This window comes from Mus musculus, chromosome 8 (assembly GCF_000001635.26).
Source record: "Mus musculus strain C57BL/6J chromosome 8, GRCm38.p6 C57BL/6J".
NCBI classification, from domain to species: domain Eukaryota; kingdom Metazoa; phylum Chordata; class Mammalia; order Rodentia; family Muridae; genus Mus; species Mus musculus.
The window spans coordinates 85,847,596-85,874,151 of NC_000074.6; the positions used below are offsets into that span (position 1 = coordinate 85,847,596).

The 26,556-nt window shown below is 40.1% G+C and overlaps 1 protein-coding gene and 1 pseudogene across 10 annotated transcripts in view; one reads left to right on the forward strand and one right to left on the reverse strand.

Annotated features, from left to right (window-relative positions):
• Positions 1-26,556, forward strand: part of Phkb (phosphorylase kinase beta) — a 223,399-nt gene that overhangs the window by 6,743 nt on the left and 190,100 nt on the right. Inside the window, exon 3 of one of the 10 annotated variants that reach the window (NM_001364411.1) lies at positions 1,079-1,136. The exons of the other annotated variants lie outside the window; for them this stretch is intronic. The gene's annotated coding sequence lies outside the window, so the exon portion shown is untranslated. The remainder of the gene's footprint in view (positions 1-1,078; positions 1,137-26,556) is intronic. 10 annotated transcript variants of the gene reach the window in all.
• Gm16167 (predicted gene 16167) lies at positions 3,652-7,055 on the reverse strand (annotated as a pseudogene).

Here is a 26,556-nt window from a genome sequence, read left to right on the forward strand (position 1 = left end):
GCAGACCAGAAACTTTTTTTAAAAAATCAAATACATCAAGAAGCAAAGTAAAAAAAAAAATAAATAAATAAACTTAAGTATTAACCATTTTACAGTAATTTCTTCACTATTACTTTGAATATTTGCATTTTGATAGGTTCATCTCACCAAAATTTACAAGGCTATAAAGAAGTACATGGCAATTTATTTGTTAGAATAATATCACAATAAATTTACATCTATAATTTATTCATTTAGATCCAGCATTTGTACTGGAAATTATGTGCTTTATACATTTACATATTTCAATGGACATTGTTTTTGCAATGTTTTGAATTTTTATTGTATGTTTATATTAATAATCTGAGTGAAGCATCCCCTAAGGAGGGAAACACCAAATTCTGCAGCCTCAGATCTAATATCTCTGTTTTGTGTTGGAATCGTCTGCACTCTGAGTGGTTTGTTAGTCTCACTCTTCCTGTTCTATTGTATATAACACTCATAGCCCCTCTCCTAGGCAAGCTTCTCTCCATTCCCTCAGCTTCTCTCTGGGGAGTTCTTACAGTCCTGAATTGGGGACATAAACACAGTTCCATGGTGTCAATCTCAAAAATTTAGGAGTTTCCTTATTCTATTAGGGATTTTTAAGTCAGACTAAACTAAAATTTATGGCATTGATAAAGGAAAGAACTTCAGGCCTTGATAGTTTAAAGCGAAAGTTGAAGATTTTTTACAGGCAATTTAATATAGAGTTTAAGCATGAAGGTAAGAGAAGTGGGAGGGGCTCAAGGAAGGGAAGAAGACATACCCAAGGGCATGGACATGGGCTCTGGGGTGGGGGTGGTGCAGAGGCAGAAAGTAAGACATATCTGAATGTGGGGGTGGGCTTTTCAAGGGAGGGTCACAAAGACTCACCTCAGTTGTAGGTATGGGCTCCTCAAGGAAATGTTTCAGAGAGAAAGACATATCAAAGTGTGGGTAGGAATTCATCATGAAAAAGTCACAGAAAGTAAAGTATATCCAAGTGTAGGGGCTGGCTTCTCAAGGGAGAGTTGGAATTAATTACCTTAGCATTTGGCTTTGTATTCAATTTTGATAGGTCTCAAGTCATGTGTCCCAAAGTTTCTGATCAACGTATGTTCTCCTTTTCTCTCCTGGTGAGTAAGACTACAAGATGGCTCAAAATGTCTTAGATGGTATCTTAGTTTGCCTCCTATTGCTGTCATGGGGGGGTGAATGCAATGTGGGGAGCAAAGGGTTTATTTCATCTTGTATGTCACTGAGAGAGGTCAAGCAGGGCAGAAATCCGGACATAGGAACTGAACTGGAAGAAGTAGAAGAATGGGGCTTACTGGTTTGCTCCCCATGGCTTGCTTTGCCTGCTTTTCTTATAGAACCCAGGATCACCGACCTGCTCAAGGATGTCACTGTCCACAGTGGGCTGGGCCTCCTACACCAATCATTAATCAAGAAAATACCTACAAAGTGGCCAGAGTGAATCAGGAAGCATAGCCTCAACTGAAGCTCCTGCTCCATAGGTGACTGTGTCCTCGATCACAGTGACAAAATCTAGCCACAGAGGTAGAACCTTAACCTGGTGGGGTGAAGCAGGAAGCTACTAAAGATGCTCAAAGGGTTCATTATATGTCCTTCCCGTGTAAATAGACTTTGCAGTGACATTACAAGAAAAGCATACATTTATTGGTTAGAAAGGTAAACGCTTATACAGTTGCTATTCATGATGGATCAATTCCCATTTTGCTGCTGGTGGGAGTCTTCAATCAGACCCTAGCATGAGAGGTTTCTTTCCTTCTTATATACCCACAGTTTTCTGTCTCTCTGACTTATTGACATCTACAATATCCAAGGGCCTCCACGGCAACTCTGGCTTCACATTCGTGGGTTTTTGCAGTGGCCTCTTCTTGTAATTTTACGAGTGACTTATGCAGTAAAAGAGACATTTCTCTTTGTAATCCCTTAGGGAGTATATTAGGTATCAGTTACACTAGGTTTAGATCCTAGTTGGAATGTGTGTGGATTCTTCAGGTATAATCAAAGTTGTCAATGTCCCTTTTGGGCATTGTTTGCCTTATTTGTCTACACTGCAAGTTTGTGGGATTGCCTGCTAGCTAAGATGTAGCTCTTTTAGGTGAAGGGGGTTCCTGGGAGTCTTTTAGTGCTTATCTCATCAGTTTTGTAATCATTATGTCAGATACTGAGAAGGACCAGGTTAAGAAAGGCGCATCTGAGGTGGCAGTGGGGGCAGGATTTCTGTCAGTTTCTAAGGACTGTGTAGGGGCCAGGCCACAATAGCAATATGCGGCAGGCTAGTAGGAATGACAGTGTTTCTGTCATAGTTTGAGGGACCTCAGTTAAGACCCTATCACTATGTAAGGGCTGTGTGAGATTGTGTATCTCCATAGCCAAGTTTCCCAGGAAAGACTCTCTAGTTGATCTGGTCCTTTAGGTAGGGGTGAGGGCACTTCCTAGTTTTTTTTTTTTTTTAGTAACTGAAGAGGCTAATGTGCTCCTTATGAGTGGTCTAGATGCTTCTCAAGGCCACAGTAGAGTCTGTGGGCAGTTTGGCAGGCTTTGGAGACTGAATACCTACTTCTACAAATAGCAAGATCTAGCACGCAAGGCTGGCAAGTGGGCACTGCAGGAATGTGAGTGTCTTTTTACCTGCTTTTTCAGATGAATAGCAGTGCCAACTAAATCTTGTCACTTTTAAAAACTACAGTATCTTAAGGGTATAATTAAAACCGTCCTCATTTTGATATAATGCCATTTTAATCTTTCAAAAATATAGATCATTTTTTTTTAATTTAGTAAAAGCTTTTCCTCCTGTTATTAGTAACTCTATACAACATTTGTAGCCCTCTTTTTTTCATACAATACTTCTAGTCCGCCTTTAACAATTCAAGTTTTAGCTCAGGAATAAATTTTGCAAATACACTGAGCTTGTTTGTAGAGATAAACATACTGTTATTTGTATTATATATCAAGATTTATCACTCAAGTTAGAGTAGAGACTACACTAGGAAGTTGACCTTTATCATAAATATTTTAGCTTCTTGGTATATATTGAAAACATATTCCTCCCAAGTGGTTACTGTTCTTGCTATATTTCTTTATGCTTTCTTCTAGCAGTTGAATCACTGAAGAACTTTATATGAATTTTGATACAATTTTTCTGGCAGTTATAACATAAGTTAGATTGGTTCTAAATAAATGATTGTACATTCCATTGGTAAATTGCCATGGTTTCTTTATGTTAAGAAGCTGGCTTGGTGCCAGGCGTGGTGGCACACGCCTTTAATCCCAGCACTCGGGAGGTAGAGGCAGGTGGATTTCTGAGTTCGAGGCCAGCCTGGTCTATAAAGTGAGTTCCAGGACAGCCAGGGCTATACAGAGAAACCCTGTCTTGAAAAACCAAAAAAAAAAAAAAAAAAAAAGAGGCTGGCTTGGCAAATGATGTTGCTTCTCCTCCTTCCCCATTTCAGATATAAGCATGCTTGTCTCAAAGTGTCCTCCAAGATCCCTCTGCCAGGAAACAGACTAGCTCCTTAGTAGGGAAAGAGAAGAACTTAATAATAGCCCAAGATTAAAAACACTGTGTCATTGAGAATAACAAGAATGTAAACAATTTCCAGGAAGTTATAATTGGTTTTTTCCCAATATATATTGCTTTATTTCATATTTCTATTTTACTAGTCAAGGGAGAATTAGAATTATAATAAATATATTTTGTATATTTTGTAGTACAAAGAAAAGTTTCTATGCTACAAGATGGTGTACAAGTCGCTGGCTTAAAAATGCAAAGAGTTTTGTCATTAAAAAAATAAAACCCCACACAAGAAGATTCAGTACATGGTTTGCCCCCTAACACCATAAATATCAAGCCAACTATCTAAAAAAAGAGGGATTTCTGAGCTGGCTATGATGTGTTGTTGCTCCTCTGCCTGCTGCTGCAGCCTAGAGCGTTTTCTTGCCACAATGGCAGAAACCTTATCATCCCGAGAATAAAAAAGGTGACAGAAAACCAGTGTCTCTAGCAAGTCACAAAGACAACATCTTTACCCAGCATCTTGTAACCTTAAGCAAGCAGTCTGGGCCTGGTTTGTGGACTCTTAACTTTTCAAGCATTGCAGTGTTCCAGGACAGGAAGAAAAGAGCCCCAGGTTTGATTACTAAGTGCCCCGGGTTTAACTGTCTGCTTTCTACCCACATGGACTTCATTCTGAACTGTGTACTTCACTAGCTCTCCAGACAATGGGGAGGCAGGACATGCCTGTGTCCCCCAGAGCCTCGGAGGTAGAAGCAGGAAGGGCAAGAGTATAAGGTCACCCTTAGCACTGCAGCTAACATGAGGCCAGCCTGGGCGACCCTGTCTGAAAGATAAAAATAAAAATAAAATCGGTTGAAATAAGGAACATCTTTGCTGAAACAAGGTCAGAGCCACAGTGCTGAGCAGTGGCATCAGCACTCAGAAGATGAGATTGGTTGCTAAGGAGAACAGAGAGAGAGAGCCGGTGTCCTGGAAGATGACTGACCCTTATCCCCTCATGGACCTCAGTCTCTAGCTCTGTTACACTCCCAGTGAGACACAAGTTCAAAACTGTGTGTTTCCACAAGAGCCCAGGAAAGTCACTGCCCTCCGGCTGCACAGAGGTGTTTAGCTCAGGGCTTTCTATTTCTCAGAAGCACATGGATGCCTTTAGCCTCCACCTGTCTGACTGCACCACTCTGATTCTACAGGACTGAGCTTGGCAATGCTACCCTTAACAATTCCTTGCATTAAAAAAAGGTTCATAAAAAAATTATCCAGGAATGGTCAAGGACACCCATGTCTACTTAGAACCCATAGTGCACCTGGACATGCATTGCTCTCAGAGGAATGCTATACAGTTCTCTTTAGGGGGTACATGCTTTACCCTGTCTTAGTTGCCCCTGACTGATGAGCAAGTCCCCACCACCCTAAATAAAAACTATCAGAGAAAGAGAGCATCCTTTCCAGAGAGGTTCACCACTCTGGCTCCCGACACAAGACTCAGCAGCAAGGCCCTGTGTTGTTGGCATCTGAGAGGGATCCTACATACCAAGAGGACCCAGGCTTCTTGTCTGCCTGCCTTGGGGAATCTTCAGAAAGAACCTTTAGAACTTAACATTCCAGCCCTGTGAGAGGGTAACCATTGCAAAGAAGGGAGGAGCCAAAGCTCCAGGGCAGGGCTGTAAACGTGGTTATTCTAAGGCCCAACTTGATACATAGCTTTGGCACCTGTGGTTAATCTCCAAGAGATGGTGACAGGCATGTTCTGGGAGCACGGGGCATATCTTTCTGCATTCTAAGACAAGTACTGCAAGTCATTGGAAGAGCAAGGAGCTCACTGGGAGGAGACAGGGCAGATGCTTTTGGGTAAATCCCCTAGCTCACTCCTTATCCCGCCTGGCACACTGACCATGGCAAGGTTGGAACAGCTGAGGCAGTATGGTATCTCCATCAGGGATGGGCAGGAGCTTTCCTGCAGGGCATCAAGAAGGTATCAAAAGCTCTCTGGACTCCCAGTGACATCCTTGCTAGATCTTTGGCTTCCAGTGAAGATTGCCAGGCCTTGAAGAGATGACCAGGTGAAAGCAAGCTCCACGAACCAGGGAGACTGCAGCAAGCTCCCAGGCCTCTCTGAATCTGAGCCTTGTGCTCTGTCCTCACTTCAGCAGCCTCTGTGGGGATCAGACTCCCAGACCCACCCAAGAGGATGGACATCCTCCTTCGTGGGATTCTTTCGTCCCAGGACGACTCACCACCACGTGATTTTGAGCTCATAGATGGGGTACTTGCAGTAGTAGTGGTTGACAAGGTGCTTGTCACACACCTTGATACACTGGTGGTCCACCGTGAGGCCCTGGGCTGAGAGGTCAGCGACCAGGCAGTGTAAGAGGTCGTACACATGAGCCACGACTCCCAGGGCCCAAAAGGCATGTCCACTTAGTAGTGGTGCTCAAAAAGCTGTCCATCACTCTCCGCTCAAAGCGGAGGGGCAGAGGGCGTTAAGGAGTAGACACTCATGAGGGTGACGGGCATCTGTTCCTTGAAGACATAGACTTTCAGCTTGGCAAAGCGGGCCTTCCGCTGTATCGTATGAAGCTGGGCAATCGCCACTATCCGCTCCAAATGGTCCTTGTAATGGACATGAGCCCCAGGAAGGTCTGGCGCACCTTCTCACCCTTCGGTGGCTGCATGTTCTCCAGCTGCTCCAGGAGGGGTCCAATGGCATAGTACTGGACCTCTTTGTGCACAGCTCGCACTTGCTCCCCGGGTGGCAGGTCCCCTGAATGCAGGAAGTTCAGCGCATCTCCAAAGTGTGTGCTGTCTCTGTTGATGAAGTACCAATCCTTGGAGTCTGTAGGGATGTAATGCCGCCCTCTAAACATGACAGCCAGCATGTGTCTTCATAGTGCTGCAGAGTAGACTATCACGTGGTAAAGTGAGCCCCTCCAATGTTAAGGAGGACGAACTCAGGAAACATTGCCCTTCTCCAATTTTTCTGAATTTATCTCCAGTATGTCCTTGCTTACACTACTTTCTTGGCCCCAAATCCTCTACCACTCACTCTGTCCATTTAGCAAATGAAATTACCCCCAGTGGTAATGGAGATTGTTCGCTGCATAATGGCACCTGGGTGAGAATTGGTCTGGTCCATTCAGGTGTGTCCTTTTCCTCCTGGGGCAGCAGGGGCAGTCCGTGCCCTGCTTGCGTGGCCGTAGGAGTGGCCAGCTCCAGGAAGTCGGCTTTGGCTTTGGAGCCGGACATGGCACCGTCTGAGTGACGGCTGTCTGGCACCTGCCTGGTGACTACCACCACCCCTCTGGCTCTGGGCGGTGGGCGCAGCTTCGGGTATGCAGGTGGGCGGAGTCCTGAATAGCTATAGCCAAGCAGTGCCTGACATGAGGAGATGGGCTGCCGGCAGGTTCTAGAAGCCAAGGGCCTGCGTACAGTTAGGATGTCCTGTGCTGCCCTCCAAGAGTCTAACGACTGCCGCGCCTACAGTTAGTCGTTGGTCTGACCTGGCTGCCTCAGTTCTCACAGTATAAACATGCCTGTGGTGGAAAAGAGAGCTTCCCCTCATCCGTGGAGAAAAGGCTCCATGGGAACCTCTGGCTCATTGTCTTAACTTCCACAGTTGATTTCTGCTGCATGCTTGTTAAGACCTTCATCTGACATTTTGTCTCTGTAGTAGTTTGAATAAGAATGTTTCCCATAGGTTTATATATCTGAATGCATAGTCACTAGGGAGTGTCACTGTTTGAAAGGGTTAGAAGGATTAGGAGGTGTGGCCTTGGAGGAAGTGTGTCACTGGGGGTGGGGCTTTGAGGTTTGAAAAGCCCAATGCCAGGCTTAGGCTCTCTTCCCTGTTCCCTGCTGATCAGGATGTAGAACTCTCAGATACTTCTGTAGCACTATCTGTGTCTGTGTGCAGCCTTGCTATGATGAGTTAAACCTCTGAAGCTTCAAGGCAGCCCCAATCAAATGTTTTCTTTTATAAAACACTAGACTGAGCATGGGGAACCCCAATGGAGAAGTTAGGGCAAGGACTGCAGTAGCTGAAGGGGTTTGCAATCTTATAGTAAGAACAACAATATCAACCAACCAGACCCTCTCCCGTCCTATCCCCAGAGCTCCCAAGGACCAAACCACCAACCAAAGAGTACACAGGGGGTACCCATGGCTCCAGCTGGAAATGTAGCAGAAGATTGCCTTATCTGGCATCCCTGGGAGGGGAGCCTCTTTGTCCTGTGGAGGCTTGATGACCCAGAATAGGGGAACACTGAGGTGCTGAGGCAGGAGTGGGTGGGCTGGTGCGGGAGCACCCTCATAGAGGCAGCGGGGAGGGAGGAGGAGCTAGGGGGCTTTTGGAGGGGAAACTGAGAAGGGGGATAACATTTGAAATGTAAATAAATTAAATAACCAATAAAAAAAAAGTTGGCTTGGTCCTGCTATCCCTTCACAACAGTAGAGCAGTGACTAGGGCAGCCATTGGGTTTCCGAGTCCTGCCTGGATATTGTAAACTCCTTGAGGATATTCTGTTCTTCCCTGCTCCTAGCTGCTCCCTGATGTTCTTTTACTTCTGCTTTCTACACTTACATTCCGTCACTCAGAACTGACAGTGCAGATGTCTTAGGCGAGAACACTGATGGTTGTAGTTGTAGCTCACTAGACCATCAAAAAGCATGAACCTAGGTTGATGTTTCTGATTTCCGTCTAGAGGGTGTTTTAAAATTAGGGTTTCAGCTTTTAGGCCAATTTACCGTTTTCTGTAATTCACATCGGAAGTTTAAATATCTGATTTAAGTCTAATTTTTCTCTGCTGTGTAACTGTTTTGTGCACATATTTTCATCTGAATAACTAAATGGCAGTTTTGACACTTTGATAGTTAAGGAGTCTCCCGAATAGCGCAGTGGGTCTTGCTGCACAAGCTAGAGACCTGAACTCCATCCTCGGAACCATTTAAGAGTGGAAGGAGAGACCTGGCTTTGCGGAGTTGTCTTCTGACCTCCACACATTTGCTGTGGCACTTATGTCTGCACACATATGCATACGTGCACAATAACATTTTTGAAATTAAGATAAGAGATTCTAAATTTAATGCAATTGTTAATTTCAAATGTTTTGATATGTTTATTGATATTTTTTAAGAATAGAAAATTTGCCATATTCAAGCAGTAGCCTTTGCCTGACAGGTATATAACTGGCCTTGCCGTCTTAATGTAGGTGATTTGCTTGTCTTCTTCCTTCTTGCTTTGTTGACTGTGAGTCTAGCCTCTTATGGTGAGCCACCTCCAGCTCTGTTTCCTTCCTTCTTAAACAAAAAGTAATGTGTGACCCTAAGAACACTAAGTAACCTAGTTGGACTTAGAGGTCCAGCGCTATAGATTTTGTTATGCTTCATCCGGAGAAAGCTCAGGATCTAGAGAAAATCTTCTGTGAATCACAAGGCTTGGTGGCTACAGGAAATACACGCATGCCTGTAGGCTGACATTTCTCTTAAACCTGTACATTGATGCTTTATCTTGCAGTGCTTTAAACTGTATCTTACTTTGAAATTTTAAAATCTTACTTAAGCATAATTTTTTTTTTGGTATTCTGGTAAGTATTGATAAGAGATTATCAGTTGTTTCTGCTTTTCCAATTTTTAAGTTCAAATCTGACTCCCCTGAAACATAGTTTGTTTAAGTGCATTCATTTTTACATGTTAAGGCCTTTACTTTTTATTTGTGTTAAATTGCTTTTAAGTGGTTCAAAGATGTTTCATGTTAAACCTTATTAATATAGAGATATTTAAAGTTTGAACTTATTTTTCTAGTTTAAATACTTGTGAGGATAAATGTCTTTGCTTTGTGGACTTTTTATGGGAATTTTAAATCTTTTTATTGTTGTTAATTTTTTTTTAATTCTCCAGGTTACATAATTTTATTTTCATGAAAATATATAGTGAAGTCCCATTAGTTATCTACTTGATTCTAATTTTCAATAGACATTCAGCTTTGAATATACTTGTGTGTTGAATTGTTGTGTCCGGCCAGCAGACCACAACCTGGGTTCTAGCCTGGAAAGGCATTTTGGAAACCTGGAAGAGAAGAGGGGCTAGGTGGCGAGAGAAAGGAATGTAGCCAAGACAGTTACTCTGATCAAGGCTCAAATTATATTGTTGCGACACTAGTTATGAAGGAAGGGGGAGGGGACCCGATTCCCGCTGAATAATCTCTGGTCCAGTAGAAAGGTGCACGTGTGTGTGTGGCTCCGCAGGTTCCAGCAGTGGGCGTGGCAGAACGAATGAGCAGGAAGCTCCACCCCTGAGCAAGCAGGTTTCAGACTGGGGGAGGGGAGACTACATTGAATGACTGCAGAGTTATAAAAACTCCTAGCAAATGTGAGGTTAGTCAATATAATTTCAAAGAATAAAACGTGATTTAAAGCTTAGAATTTTTTCAGCAAACCATTCTGTGTTGTAGTAATTATTTAATCTCAATCCAGGGTTTTTACCCCACCTTTGATCATTCAGTTCCCAGATAAAAGGCACAACCTTTGTATTTATAATAAGCCTTAGTCAGCACTAGAGCTGGGCAGATATCTACCCTCTAAGCTGTTAGAAACTATGATCCCGTAAGTCGTCTCCTCCTCCTCCTCCTCCTCCTCCTCCTCCTCCTCCTCCTCCTCCTTCTCCTTCTCTTTCTTCTTCTTCTCTCCTTCCTCTTCCTTTTCCTCTTCCTCTCCTCCTCCTTCTCTTTACTTTTTAAGTATTTTTCTAAGCTTTTCCCTTTTCTTTGCTTCTATGATGTCATTATCTTAATTCAAGATTATTCCGATCAAAAATGGGCGTTTATTTCGAGGACTCAGTTTTTCTTGTCATCTTTTACTGCCAACAGTTTTCTCTCTTTTTTTAAAAAAAAGATTTATTTATTATTATATGTAAGTACACTGTAGCTGTCTTCAGACACACCAGAAGAGGGAGTCAGATCTTGTTAAGGATGGTTGTGAGCCACCATGTGGTTGCTGGGATTTGAACTCTGGACCTTCTCACCAGCCCAACAGTTTTTTTCTCTTTTTCTCATTCAGCACACTGGCTCTCTATTAGTTAAAGGACAAAATGTGAACTTGTAACCTGATGCTTAGTGTTTTCAGGTCTTAGACTTCCAGATGTGTTCCCAGTATTTTCTCCTTTGGCTTCTGCCCCTTTATCATGAGGTTCCTTGTGTATTAAATTGCCTTCCTCTGTTAGTTTGGTACACACCATAATCTTTTCTTCTGTTCCAATGGTTTGCTTCCCATATGTCTTGGTAAAATGTTCTCCACACCCTGGTTTCAGTTTTGACTTGTTTCCATGATCCTGTTATATTTGTTGTCATTACATTGTTTTTAGGTAATGAGCTTCATGGTTACTAGGCTGTGAAATCCTTTAGGCTTAGGGCATAGAGCCCTTACACATTTTGTATCAATAATGTATACATAATCTTGTAACCTTTTTATTTGCTGAGTTTAGTTTTTGTTTTTTGTTTTTTTTAGGTTCGAGTAGGAAAATGTATCCTAAGTAAAAGTATATTTTTCCCACTAGTGATGTTCAAAAAAGGTTCAAAAGTCAGGTTTAAAAAAAGACATATAGGGGTTATGGGATGTGTCACTGAATAAAGTGTGTGATTTACAAAGGTCCCTAGTACCCACATAAAAGCTGAAGTCAGTGCTGTGTCCCTGTGACACCAGTGCTGATCAGTAGGAGACACCTGGAACCCTGGAGCTCACTGCTAGCCATCGTAGCTGAATCCACGAAGTCCGTGTTCAGTGAGCAACCCTGTCTGGAACTTGACAGAGAGTAGTTGATAGAGACAGTATCTGTCTACACTATCCATCTCTGGCCTCCCACACATGTGCTGGTACATATGCATGTGCAGTCATTAAAACTCACCTACCAACCCACATGAACACATATATCATACACACAATGCCCTCCCAATGACAGAAAAATACAAAGTAAATATATTGATAACACCACCGAGGCCAAACTGTATGGCTGTCATGTCTTTTATCCCTTGCTTAAAATGTTAAACAATCATGTATGTTTTGTTTTGTTTCCCTAAAAAGGAAAGTACAAGAATCCTTAGATTAGTTATTAACATTGTTATCAAAACTTAAGACACTAGTAGCATTTTTGTTTCATAAAGAGGCCAGAACTATTTGATAGGCCTTGTCTGGCTTAGTGCAGACTTTCCATAAAATAACAAGGAATTTGCACATGACATTTTAATATAAGGACTCCTTTATTGAAGGAAATGAAATGATACTCTTCAGTGAAGTGGGGAAAATTAGCACCCTAAATCTTGTGATCTACACAGGTGCACCTCACCTCACCTCATCCTGAAACGTGCTATTACGTGAGCTCTGCTTCTGGAAAAGCCTCAGGCACAGTGCTAAGTAAATGCTACGTGGAGAGAGAAGAGCGGTGTGGGGGTGTTCATGTTAGACTTCTTCAAATCTGACTTTAGAATCCTTTTATATTTAACTTCTGAAAGGCAGCTCTTATTTTTGTATGTTGTTCCTTAATTTTTCTGAAATGGAAATGACATGAATTAAAATCTCAGTAAAGGTGAGGCCCGTCAAGTAAAATGGGAGCAAAAACAACTTGTAAGACCAGAATCGGTTGAGAAAATACTTTACTACTTTGAGGATAATTGTAAGAGCAGTGCTGCCCTGGAAGCAGGCTATATATTACTGGCTGGTGTTAGAAAATAAAATTTCTAGTGTTAAAAGAAACGCAGTCACAGAACAAAAGTAACCTAGCAAGCTATTGGGTTTGTTGTTGTTGTTGTTTATTTGTTTCTTTTTGTTTTATTGTATTTTTTGTTTTTGTTTTTGTTTTTGGTAAATGAAGCTCTTTCATTCACACCCGAGCAGCAGGCACACTGGGATGGGAAGTGCCCTCAGTTTTTATTCCGATGCAGCTGTCACTGTGTCTCTGTTCATGTATACTGGCATGAAGGGGAAGGGTTTGAGAGTGACGCGTCAGAAGTGCCCAGGGCTATGCAGCAGGCATGCAGGTGAGGGTAATGTAAGGTAGAGAAGTTTACGAAATTTGTGAAAGGTTGAAAGGCTAGTCTTTAACAGAAAAAAAAAAGTTTCTTGCATTATGATTTGATTATTTTTATAATTACAAATAGGACACTTTCAGAAGACAGAAATGGTGGCTTTATTCATCTTCATTTATCTTTTACTGAAAACAGAGGAATAAGCCATGTTCCAATGTTTAAGTTGTAGCTGTTCCACCTGCTAGCAGTAGGACTTTGAAAAATTCCCCAAACCTTCACTGTCAGTCTCTAAAATGGAAATAATAGTATCTAGTTATTAGGATTATAAAAGGATTAAATGAAACCAAAATTACAAAGCTCTTAATGCAATATTTTACTTATGGTAAATGCTCAACCAATGTTATTTATCTTTAGTATGATACTAATTGCAATAAGGCTGGATAAAAATAATGGAAAATCAAGGGACATGGGACAAAAACGGAGGCCTGGATCCAGCTTAAGTGTCCCGTTGAAGGAGTCACAGAACCAAGAATGTTCAAACACCTCAGAGAGGAAAACTGCCCACGGAAACTGTCTTTCTAGACCTCTCCATGTTTGCTCAGGGCCAGACTGACTTATGACCTTTAAGGTTTAGCAGTGATCTCAGATTTTGAAAGCCATCTGTGTGCACGTAGAACCAGAATGACTTGTGACCTTTTAGCTGTAACACTCTTCTCAGATTGCTAAAGCTATATGTGACTCCTCTGCCCAGACTGATGGATCTTGACCCGGCTCTCTCATCCATCAGTTCTGGCAACACCCTCAGAACCTTTTAATCTTTAAAGTTTGCCTTTAAAATACACTCTTTGGGCAATTAAAAAAAAAAAAAAAAAAAAAAAAGAAGAAGAAGAAGCAGGAGTTAGCCACCAGAATTCTACGTGTGCTCATTGTAAACACATGTATGAGTGATCTGCCTTGTATAAGTCCACGTCTACACTTGACTGTGCTTTAACCTATTCCTCTTTCAGTTAACTTCCATGCTTAAGGTCTATGTAAAGATCATTAATAAGTTCCAACTCTGCGTCCTATTGGCTTGCCCTGACATTCTTTTCCATAGTGAACAAACAGTTTTGCCTTAGTAAAGGTCACTGAAGAGGGAGTGAACTCCTCAGGCTACCGATGATCACATTAGCCATGTCTTTGTCCCTGAAGCACTGACAGTGATGGTATTATTATATTATTCTTTGCCTTTCCAGCTTTTTTAAAATAAGAAATATTTTTTTATTATTTTGTGTTTTATAGTTTGATTATTTTTTTATTAGATATTTTCTTCATTTACATTTCAAATACTATCCTGAAAGTCCCCCATACCCTGCCCCCTCCCCCGCCCCCCATCCTGCTCCCCAACCCACCCACTCTGGCTTCCTGGCCCTGGCATTCCCCTGTACTGGGGCATATGATCTTCTCAAGCCCAAGGGCCTTTTCTCCCATTGATGGACAACTAGGCCATCCTCTGCTACATATGCAGCTAGAGACACAGCTCTAAGGGGTACTGGTTAGTTCATATTGTTGATACTCCTATAGGGTTGCAGACCCTTTTAGCTCCTTGGGTACTTTCTCTAGCTCCTTCATTAGGCGCCCTGTGTTCCATCCAATGGATGACTGTGAGCATCCACTTCTGTATTTGCCAGGCACTGGCATAGCCTCTCAAGAGACAGCTATATCAGGGTCCTGTCAGCTAAATCTGCCTTTTCAGCTTTTTAACCAAAATTCAAATTGTGTTTGTTTTCTGTCTAGAGTGTTTAATATTGATAAGCATGATGTTCTGAGTATATTGATAGCTAGACTAATGTTCTTGTTCAGGATAAAGAGTCTAAAACAATGAACAAACTTACAAAAACTACATCAAACTCAAAAAAAGTGAACCTGGAGATCTTGGTTTTGGTATTGGTGTTCCCCTTCATTAGCTCTACATTCTTGAGTAACATGTGGATTTATTCCATAAAGCAAGGGGCTTAGACCCTTTCTGCCTTAAAATATCACACTCAGTGCTTGACTGTCAGGGGAATCAGGGAAGAATACTGACTAGGGTTTTAGGGCCTTGGTTGGGTTACTTTTAAGGCTTGCAAGACAGAAAAGGTGGTGGTTGTGTAGAGTTGGTTTGGTAAGGCCATAGAACCCGATCTCTTAGCATGAGTCTGCAGTGTTCTTTTAAACTTTAGTACACTTTCATCAAGGCATGTCAATCTTGGTATGTAAGCTGTTTGCTTGGTTCACAGCTAGATCTCCCTGAGGAAAAACAAGTCTACTTTGCTGTTGGCCCCTTGGCTGTTTACATTCTTTCTCCTTCCTTTTCCCTTCTTCTCTGATTCTTTTGTAAGATAGGAATACTACCCCCGTAGAGGACTGAGTATTCTTAAAATATAGATTATGATTCAGCAGGTCTTGGGTAAGACCCAAGATTCTGCAGTACTAGCAAGCTCCAGGCAAAGCCTTTGCTAATATTACTGGCATCATTAGAGCAGAGCTTGTGTTCTGGGTATACTAAACAGACAGGCTTGGCCACCTGTCCTGAAAGTTAAACAGCCAAATTAATTGTGAAAAGCAGGAAAGAATTTATTTAATGTGACCACACTGGGAAGAGGAGCAAAGAAATCTCATGCCACCTGCCCCATGTTCTGGGTCTTGACTGAGGTTTAATTGTAAGTAGATGGATAGAGGTGTGCTTGCCCATGCAGTTCTAGACAAGCCTGTCACCACTGGCTCCGTTCTCTCTGTAAGGTCCTGAGACCAGTCACCAGCCATATGTGACTATCTTTCTAGGAGACAAATTCCCTTCTGGCACAGAGCTTCAGCCTTTTCTCTTTCCCAGCTTGTTTCCATGGGCAGTTCCAGTTTCTTGGGAGCACACTGGTCTCATAGCAAAAGGGGGGCTGTTCTTTTTAGAATATAGTTTCATGGCCTGCACTTTGAGAATCAAAAGTCTGCCTGTGATCCGTATTTGTTGTGAAGTCTTTCCTGATGGCCTCATCTCGTCAGTGTCTTATAATTTGGAGTGATGATTTTGATGCCTCAAAGAAGCATCCTCCCGTTCCTAATCTCGAACTTAGTCTGGGATTATTATGTCATCATCTGCATTCTCCTTCTTTGCTGGCACAGCCCTACTGCTGTTGGTAGGACTAGCTCTTTTTCTGACCACTTTTCATTGCTTCTGTTGGTTCCTCCAACTCCTGTTGACCACAATTTCTGGCCTAAATTTACCGGGTCTGTATCTGAGCCAAGATAAACAGGGAAATTATAGTGACATGGGAATTAAAACTGGAAGAGACAGATAAGACTCTTCATCTTTGTTTCATCCTGAGTATGATCTGCTTTTTTGGTTGATAAAGCCAAACCCTTAGCTACCAGTGATTAAGCCCAAATTGACCATGGAGACAATATAGATTTTCCCAAAGACATCTTGTCAAAGCAAACAAATGATGCTTCCTCATGGTGGTCGATGATGAGTTTCTAGCCCTCTTCTCTCATTCCTAAGTCTAAACAATGCCCCTCATAGACTCTCCTTACAACTTTCTTTAATGTTGTTTAAAAGTTAAAGTTTTTAACCCTGCAAATTAACGTGTCTGAGCAGTATTCTTCAGTGAGGGTTTGGTGTGGTAATATAGCTTTAGAACCACCAAAATCATACAGTTCTTGGGTTTGGGTATGTATTGTTTTTTGCATGAGTGTCCTAACCTCTCTTAACCCATGTGCTTAGGATCTAGACTCAAAATGTCTCTTCACAGCCTCCAGCTCTGCTTAACATTGGCTCACTGTTGTTTGACCTTTTTTAAGAGTAATATAATAAATCATAACAACAACAACAATAATATAATACATTACCTTAGGCAGAAACAATGATGGAGCAAAGAAACAGCTCCACCAGCCTACAGCTTGATGAACTAGGGATTTTATTGAAGTTACTTACAGAGAAGTCTGGGTCTAGAGTTACTTAGAGAAGCATGGACAACTAATGAGTTAAAGGCTGATTTATGTTCGTATTTGAAGCACAGAAATAGCCCAGTTTCATTCATAGCACTTTACATTGTATACTTAAAATATCCATTGTCTAGTCTTCTGCTTTTATTTTCAGTTTTTGTCCCCATGAAACTCCTATAATTGAATTTTAATGCATATTTTAATAAGCTTAATGTTCATCAGAGTCACATTCTCTTTTTATCCTTTTATTAAAAATAGATCCTTTTCTCATACAATATATCCTGATTATAGTTTCCCCTCCCTCTACCCTCCCAGTTCCTCTTCACCTACCATCCCCTCCAGATCCACTCCATTTTTGTCTCTTATTAGACAAGAACAGGCTTCTGAGAAATAACAACCAAATATAACAAAATAAAATATAGTAAGATGAAGCAAAACCTTTCATATTGATGTTGGGCATGATAGCTCAACAGGAGGAAAAGAATCCCAGGTGCAGGCAAAAGTCAGAGGCTCAGTCGTTTTCACAGTCAGGAGACCCAGAAGAGAAATAAATAAATAAATAAACAAACAAACAAACAAACAAACAGACATATATATATACATATATATATATGCATAGAGGGTCTGCTATAGATTTATGCAGGCCTTGTGCTTGCTGCTGTGCGCCATATGCTTCTTATTCGGTTGATTCAGAGGAACATGCTCTCTTGGTGTCTTCTAACCCCTCTGACAAAATCACATTCTTTTAGTTTTATATTATATAAAAGTAAAAACAAAACACTCTTACAGTTTAAAATATGTATGCTATGGTATGCTTAGAATGGACATGAGAAAATTTAAGTCAAAATGTAGTTTTGAGTAAGTATAATGAATTTGAACTTGATAAGCTCCTAGTTTAGTATTCTAGTTCTATAATTTTAGATGTATACCTAATTTATATTTTAATATCTTCCTTTAAAATATTCTTAATTTATATATTTAATGAAGTATAGTATAATAATTTGATATGTGTATATTGTATAATTTTTAAATCAGTACTGGTATTTCTATCTTCTTAAACTTTAATAATTTAATTATTAGTGTGCATGTACATGTGTTTGAACACACATATGTCTGAAATGGCATGAGTATGGAGATCAGAGGACTCCTTGCAGGACTCTGTTCTTTCCTTCCAACGCATGGATCCACAGATTAAATTCATGTTACATCAGGCTTGCAGGCAAGTGTTTTCATTTGCTGAGAGATCTTACAATCCCTAACTTTTAAATCTTTTAAGTTTTATCAGGAGAACTTTAGTATGACACTAATTTTTTTCTTCTTGTGGACAATTTCAGTCCTCTTTTTATGTCCACCCCAATTCCTTTGTGTCTTGGTCCCTAATACCTATAAAGACTTTTTACCTTGGACCCAGTGAACATACCTTGGTGGCACACAAGTAGGCATTTCTCACTATCTTCCCGCCCTCTATTAAAATCTTTCCATTGTCATCCTCAATCCTGTACTAACCTGCTTGCAGGTGTCCCTCCTCCCACCTCAGCTTCATTCACTGGAGAGTTGAACTCTTGGTAATGTCCCGGAACCCCCCTTCATATCCATCTCTCCACATTTTTCTGTGTCTTTTTTTAACCTACTTCTTCGACTGTACCCCAGCTCTTTGGGGACCTCGACTCTTTGTGTAGATAGGATGTCCTTAGCTCTTTCCATATCCCCTCTCAGCCATTTCTCCTAGCCCACCTCTATTTCCTGCTACCCACTGACCTGCTGAAGTGCTCACTACTAGGAAACCCTCAGGGACCACACTTTCCTAAAATTCAATTCAGAGAGGGCAACAGAAACCAAGGGACAGAACAACCCAACAAAACAGGGCCAGATATCAACACCTAGAATCACCTTAATTTCCCAAGCCCAGATGTGTAGACACCAGTGCAAAACCATAAACAGCAGCCAAGACAATTGTCTCCCCCAGAATCCAGTAACTCTCCTACAGCAGGCCCTGAAAAAGGTCATATAGCTGAAGCACAAGACAAGAACTTTAAAATAGCAATTAAGAATATTGCAAGGACCTTAGAGAGGATATGAAAAAATTCTTTAATGATGTCTGTGAAAATATAAACAGTGAATGAAATAATAAAAATAGATATGATTAAAAAATAGGATGAAATAAAGAAAATCCAAGTGGAAATAAGACTGGAATGAAAAACTTAGGAAGTCAAATGCAGACCTTGGTGATAAATCTCCTCAATGCAGTTCAAGGTATGGAACAGAGAATCTCAGATGTTGAAGACAAGATAGAAGAAATGTATATTTCAGACAAAGAAACCGTGAAATCTAATAACATCCAAGTATAAAACATCTAAGAAACTGGGGACACTCAAAAAAGATCAAATACTTAAATAATAGGAATAGAGGAAGGAGAAGAAACTCAGGTCAAAGACACAGAAAATATTTTCAAGAAAGTCATAGGAAAAAAAAATTCATGACCCATAGAAGGGTATTCACTCATGAAGGTACAAGAAGTATAGAGAACACTGAATTGAGAGAACCACAAATGCTACATGATACATCATAATAAAACCACTAAACATACAGAATAAGAAAGAATACTGAAGACTGGAAGGGAAAAGACCAAGTAACATATATAGGCAGACTCATTAGAGTAACACCAGACTTCTCAATGGAGACACTGCAAGTAAGCAGGGTCTGGACAGATGTTCTTCAAATTCAAAGTCTACAGGTGCCAGACTGCACTGTAAAACTATCAAACATAATAGAGGGAGAAAGAAAAAGATTTCACAATAAAACCGAATGTAAGTGGTATCTACCTACCAGCCAAGTTATACAGAACACATTAGAAGGAAGACTTCAGTCTGAAAAGGTCAACTGTACCCAGAATAAACAAGGAATAAGTAATCTCAGAGCAGCAAATTAAAAGGGGGGAGCAAAACCCACACCATCACAAGAAAATAATAGGAATCATTAAGTGCTGCTTATTGATAACTCATCAATATTAATGGTCTCAATTTCCCAATAAAAAACACACACTAACAAATTGGATTAGAAAACAGTATATATCCTTTGCTGCATTCAAGAAGCATACCTGACTATCAAGGATACAAAGCACCTCAGAGTGAAAGGATGCAAAATTGTATTCCAAGCAAACAGACCCAAGAAGCAAGCAGGCTATAGGTATTTTAATATCTGAGAAAACTAATCAGAAGAGATAGGAAAGGATACTACATACTCAAACATTTATGCACCAAACAAAAGAGCATGTAGGTTCACATAAGAATTACTACTACAGCTAACATCACATAGCGACACTCACACAGGTATAGTAGATGACTCTGTACTCCACTCTCACCCACACATGGGTCATCCAGAAAAAAACTAAGCAGAAAATGGAGAAATTAATTAACGTCATATTCCCTTTATATAGCTAATATTCTAAAATTAATTGTCACTGGATGGGGAAAAATTGACTAGCATTCATTACCTAGTGATACAGTTAGGATCTTTAATGCTCTCCAAAGGCCCATGTGTTACAGGCTTAAGCAATCACTAGTCCCTGGTACTATTGGGAGTTTGTAGAATCTTTGTGATATGGGGATTACCAGGAAGAAGTTGAACTGAAATAAAAACTGTTTCTCCATTTAAATGTATTATTTCTGAAAAAGATAAATTTATGTCACCGTGACATTTTTACGATACATATACAAACTCTATGCTCTCATTCAGAAGTATGTCTAATATCATTTTGATTATAAATATTTTTATTTATGGTTAGTAAATGTTGCAAATGAAGCTCTTTTAATAATTCATTGCTTATTGTGATTTTATTTAATGTTGAAGACTTCTATTCCTGTTATATAAAATAAACTGGGAAAATGTTAAATTAGTGCTACTAATTTTTGGGTTAAACATCCTGTGTAATATTGGTAAGATTAATATGCTAACAAGAGAAATAATAAATCTTAATTATGAAGACAGAATGCTATAGAATGGGTTTTCTCTTGTATATAATTCACTTAGTGCTGGGATAAGAGATTAATTTAAATCTTATAAATATGAAATTTAAATTTCATGTGTGGAATAGTGGTCCTGAATTTTTCTTAAGAAATCATCTATGTCCAGGTTTAGTGCTATCCTCTATAAAACAATTCAATTAAAAAGGCTACATCCAGTACCCCTCACCCTGTTCCTCCTCCACTTCTGCTACTGGGTGGAGAGGGGGCTGATACTGTGATATAAAGTGAAAAAATAAAGTTATTAATGAAAAATAAAAATATATTAATTTATTATTGTTTATGAATTTATTGATGTAATTCATTGTGAATAATGACAACCTGCCCATGGACAGGTGTTGAATATAATAATGAGTTTTGAACATGGTGAGTTTTGAAAATCTTGTTTTTATTAGAAAGCAGCAACTTCACAGCATATCCTACAATTAAAACTAAAAAAGAACTGGCAAAAAAAGCTACATCCATAATCTAGTGCTTTCTCATATTATTTTTAATTATTCACTTGTGGTCTCATTCATACCCATCTTTATAAGAACAGAAAAACATTATAGACCATAACTGAGCAAGTTGAGTTACTCTGTGGTCACATTATGTGAGTCACACTTGAGTTCATCTGTCTCAAATCACTCCATTTACTGCAGCCACACTAAATAACTTTGGCAAAGTGAAGACATTAGAGGAATATGACTTCATTTAGTTAATAACTATTTATTAAGTACCATTGTATTTCAGACTATGTTGGTACTAAGATTACTGCAGTGAATGTACTAATCAGGAGCACATTTAGTATGTTAGACTTGTAAATACCCCCCCCCCCCACACCTTTTTTTAATGATTGTAATTTAAAAGGAACGGGGCAGGCAAGATGGCTCAGTAGGTCAGAGAACTTGTTGCTCTTGCAGAGGAGCAAGGACTCACAACCACCTGTAATTCCAGTTTCAGGGGATCCTACACCCATTTATGATTGTTGATTCACCATGCGTGCTCGTGAACCACATACATAAATGTGGCAAAAAACACTTATCTACTAATAAAAGGGTAAAATATATTTTAAAAAATATTAGGAACATTAAACTTGTTTGAATCACCTTGGATGTTGCAGAAATTACATAATATCATAATTCTTTTTGGCAAGGTACTCTAATTCTAGACTGTAAATACAAAGAGGAAAACAGAATCACGAAATGAACACTTGGTATTCTTCAGGCAATACATAAAACATAGGAGTAGTGTCCTTAATTGTATTTTACATGTCCCGCTTCTTATCTGAAGGGCACTGGAAGAACTTAATATCTTTTTATTAAAAACAAAGTGTGAGCGGCACCCTGCCTCTTCACATCTTCTTTGGATTAGGTGACGAAGCACTATAGTTGCAATAAGTATAAGCAGTAGTTACTTCTTATATAGTTCTTCTTATACAGTCATATTCCTCATTTAACAGGTTTTTTTTTTCAAATGTTTCTTACCAATTTTCCTATGGTGACACATATAAATGTGGAAGTTCAGTTGATCTCCAGTAGTGCCTCAGAGCACACACGTGCACAGGAGATGGTTTCGAACAGTGTGTTAGGCAAAGCAGCTAGTGAAGGCCAGGCTTAAGGATCAGACTTAGTAAAGCGTTGTTTCAGGAGACTGTGACAAGGACAAGGGAGCATAACCTGCTCCATCTTGAAAGAGTTCTGTGTTGAAATTTACATCATCTAATCCCGGTTTAATATCATCCTCATAGCTTTGACAGGAGTTTGAGACTGGATGGCCATATGAACTCTCTATATGATATATTTTGGTTAGACATTCAAATTTTGATTTCTATTTTAAGAAACTATACAAGTGGTAAATAAATACCTAGCTTTTTAGATAATAAGAGCTTTATGGTATAAAAGTATACCTGTCTCCCTAGGGGCAGTCATTTAACCATTTGTTATATCTTTCTAGACTTTTAGAAGTACTCAGTTATCTTTATGCATGTGCAGTTGAAGACATTATATGTTTAGTTTTTAATCCTATTTTTGTAATTTAGGGTCCAGCTACATGTGGAATACTATATATCATTATAATACTTCAGATTCTTCTTACTTCAAACATTTGATTCTATGAATGTGTAAGTGCGAGCATAAGATATATTAATATTTCAAACTTAATAACATAGCTATTTTTATTGAGTGAAAACATAGATTTAGAATTTTACTATTTATTGGAGTTTTATCTACTTTAATTTTCATTATGAGCCCCAAATTTAAAACTTTTATAGACATATCCATTCATCATTTAACATGCATCGTAGATTTTTTAAATATATGTAATACTTAAGTATTAAGAAAGTCCTGAAGAAGAAATGTATTATAATTAGTCTAATAAGATGATTTAAGTGTATAGTACTTAGAGGTAAATATGTACATGTGTGGCTGTTTTTGTGCACATACATGTGAGTATGTGGGTGTGTTTGTGCACATACATGCATGCACATGTGATTGGGTGTGTTTGTGCATGTATATGCATGCACATGTGAGTATGTAGGTGCGTTTGGACACATACATGTATGCCCATGTGAGTATGTGCTGTTAGTGTGGTCAGAGGACGCTCTAGGGCATTGTTCCTAGCCTTCTACCATTTTTGAAGTGGGACTCTTGTTATTCAAAGCTGCACTTGCTAGTCTAGCCTGCCAATGGCTGGGAGGGATCCTCCTGTTCCTGACTCCAGTCTCTGGAAGAGTGAGGACTGCAGATGCTACTGTGTACTTATTTGGGTCCTGAAGATCCAGAGTCAAGTTGTCATCCTTGGATGATAAGTACATTACCCACTGAGCATCTCCAGGCTAACATAAAGCATTTTATGTAATTTTCCTCTTACCTTTGATTAAAAAACAGATTATTTCTTCCAGAACCTTTTTTAGAAGAAAATCATTAACGAAGCCCATGTATCTAGTGTACAATTTGTTAGTTTAACAATGCTTTAATGCCTCCTTTGAATGTTATTGTCTATAAACAAGTTGCATTTTAACGGTTTTTGAAACATTTAATAGAGTCCTAAATACCATTTCAATACATTTTAAGGAAATAATAGTATTTAAGGTAATAAATATGTACTTACTAGGCCTACTAGTATGTCTCCCAGTAAGTAGAATCCACACAATATACACATACACATTGTTAAATTAGGCATGCCAAAAAGAAAAGGATTAAAAATAAAAATAACAATAGCATAAACAAAAAATTATTTAAAAAGAATCAGAGCACCCAAAGGTTTTATCAGTTATTTGAGGGAACTCAAGGTCAGATTCTGTTTTACTCCATTCTGTCTTAACATAGAATGGCGTACAAGCAGCCGCATGGACACAGTTGTGAACACACCTAGCACAGCTGCATCAACAACATGTAAGTGTGTGTCTATCTTCAGAAGGAAGTCTTAGGTGATCTTTCAGGCTGCCTTTTGATTTTCTGCCAGTCTATTTCATTAGAAACTCCCTATTCTTTAATGTAAGGTGGCCATACCAAGGCTCAGTTCCTTCTGCTCTCAGATGGGTTAGTGCCCTGGACCAGCCAACAAGTCCTTCTTGTATGACAAGTTCCTGAGGGGAGGACTGGGGCTGAGGAAAGCTGGTAACTCATAACTCATGGCTTCTCACAAGCAAGCTTATTAAGAAATACACAATCTTCTATGTTGTTTGCAGTAGGGAAATGAGCCAAGATCAGCAGAGAGCTAAGTCATTGTTGGCAAGAGAATGCAACATACTTTAGACAGAGCTGCCTTAGGACTTTAAACCATAGCCCTTCACGGGGGGGAAAGCCAGCTTCCCAGGAACCAAAACTTTGAGGCCCTGGCCCTCGCTCCAGAACAGACCTTGCCACATCTGTCCCTAGTTAAGGATACAAAACTTTTGTTCCTTTTGTCTTTTCATCAATGCCTCTGGGAAATCCTTGGGTCTTCTTGGCTCCCAAAAGATTAGAATGTCCTTCTCTCTGTCATGTGAGCCTTGGTTCATTGGGCCTGTCTGAGCATGGCCTCAGAAGCACCGGAAACACTAGCCTATGCTTGCCTTTCCCTCGCAGAGGTTTCAGGCAACAGCCTGTACTGTCTCTGGTCTAGAACTAAGTTCCCTGCTATGAGCATTTCCGGTGCTATGTTTTACCACTGTAGAATTAGGTCCGTCTCATTGGGAGTACTGCAGTGTACACTAATGGACTAACTATTTTACTGTACTGGTAACCTGTTAACTTCAGAGATGAGATCTCCTTTTATGAATGTCTCAGGCCTTTGGTGTATTGAGTCACCATTCAGGTTAAAAATTGAAATGGATGGTGCTTTCCTCTGCCCTCATGCTTTAGGAGCATCTTTGTAACCCAGGGAATTATTTCCATACCTTGGAAAGTAGCATTGCTTACAGCAAATGGACAGGGAGGAGCTGAGTGCAGTTAGAGTAAAAGCAGAAGTAAACCGCAGTGGTAAAAAGCAGTGGACCAAGCTAACTAGGACAGTGAGCAGGAGGACGCTATGGGCGGCAGGGTTGGACGTGCAGTGGCAGCTAACGTTGGAGCTGCTGGCAGGTGTCTGAGAAACTGGAAGGAAGATTGAGCAGGAACAAATGCCAGTGATGTGGGAAATACCAGGGTTATGGTAGTGCTTTGAGAACTCAACAGATTTGGGTAATCACTTGGATTTTGCCATCTTTCCTTGTCTTCAACTGTGATCAGTGAACAGTTCTATAAGAACATTGACATCTTTACAGCCAGAGCATAAAATTTCAAGCAAAATGTGTGCTTCTCACAGACTTAATGTAGATCCTCAGTGGCAACTGCTTGCCAATCTTAAGTCTGGAATTGGCAACCATTGCTGCTGTATGCAGTTTTTTTGCCCCAACAAATTCATTTCATACCCTGTAGTACAGAGGAGAGGTTCTATACACACCCCCAGTCCTAGCCACTGAAGCTGCAGACAAAACAGTCAGAAGGGGAGAGGTTTCCTACACCTCCCTTCTCTGCTGGAGCCTGTTCACAGTTCCCAAGTGCGGGAGACTGAGGAAATAGTCATAGACTGCATCCTTTGTTTAAGGAAGGGAGATTTTGTGCCTACCTTTTTAAGGTTGTACTCTGTTTCTATAAGCACATTTCAGAATTTGGACCGTACTCATTGAATAGATAATAATAGATAGAAATCGAGACAGCTTACTAGGAAGCTGGGTGAATGCAAATGCTGAAAGCACTGGACCAAAGGTTCAGGAAGCTAAAGCCATCTCTATAGCACCTGCTTACCCCATGTTTGTACATCCTGTCCTGTTCTTGCATAGAGTCCAGGTTTGAAGGGTTTCCAGTTCTTTACCAACTGGCTTCTTTCATATGTTTATTTTAAAATATGTTCATTTTATTCTAATTGTGTGTATATGTGTGTACATTTGAATGCAGGTACCTGCAGAAATTTCAGATATCCTTGGTACTAGAGTTACAGGGACTTGTGAACTACATATTGTGGATGCTGGGTGAAATCCCATTTTAAAAGCGAAATAAAATGCTACTACTGATTCCTTCTCCTTTGACTTCACAATTTTGGCACTTGTTAATTTTTAAGAGTAATATTTCATTGAACTTGGAGTTTACAGACTCAGCTGGATTGGCTGGTCAGAGAGGTCTAAGGATTGGCCCATCATCTCCTCACCAGCACTGGGATTACATAGATGCAGTGCCACACCCAGCTCTGGGACTACTTAAATGCAGTGCCACACCCAGCTCTGGGATTACTTAAATGCACTGCCACACCCAGCTCTGGGATTACTTAGATGCAGTGCCACACCCAGCTCTGGGATTACTTAAATGCACTGCCACATCCTCTTTGTTCCCTTGGGTTTTTGTATCCCATGCCAGGTCCTTATGGTTATGTGTCAACTACTTTACCATCTGAGACTTCTCCCAAGATCCCTATATATTCAAATTTTGATAATTTTCTTTTTCCCATATAAGGTAAAATATTACCTTTACTAGTAGTGAAGATGTAAGTAAAAACAAAGATATTATTTGCTCATAATCTTT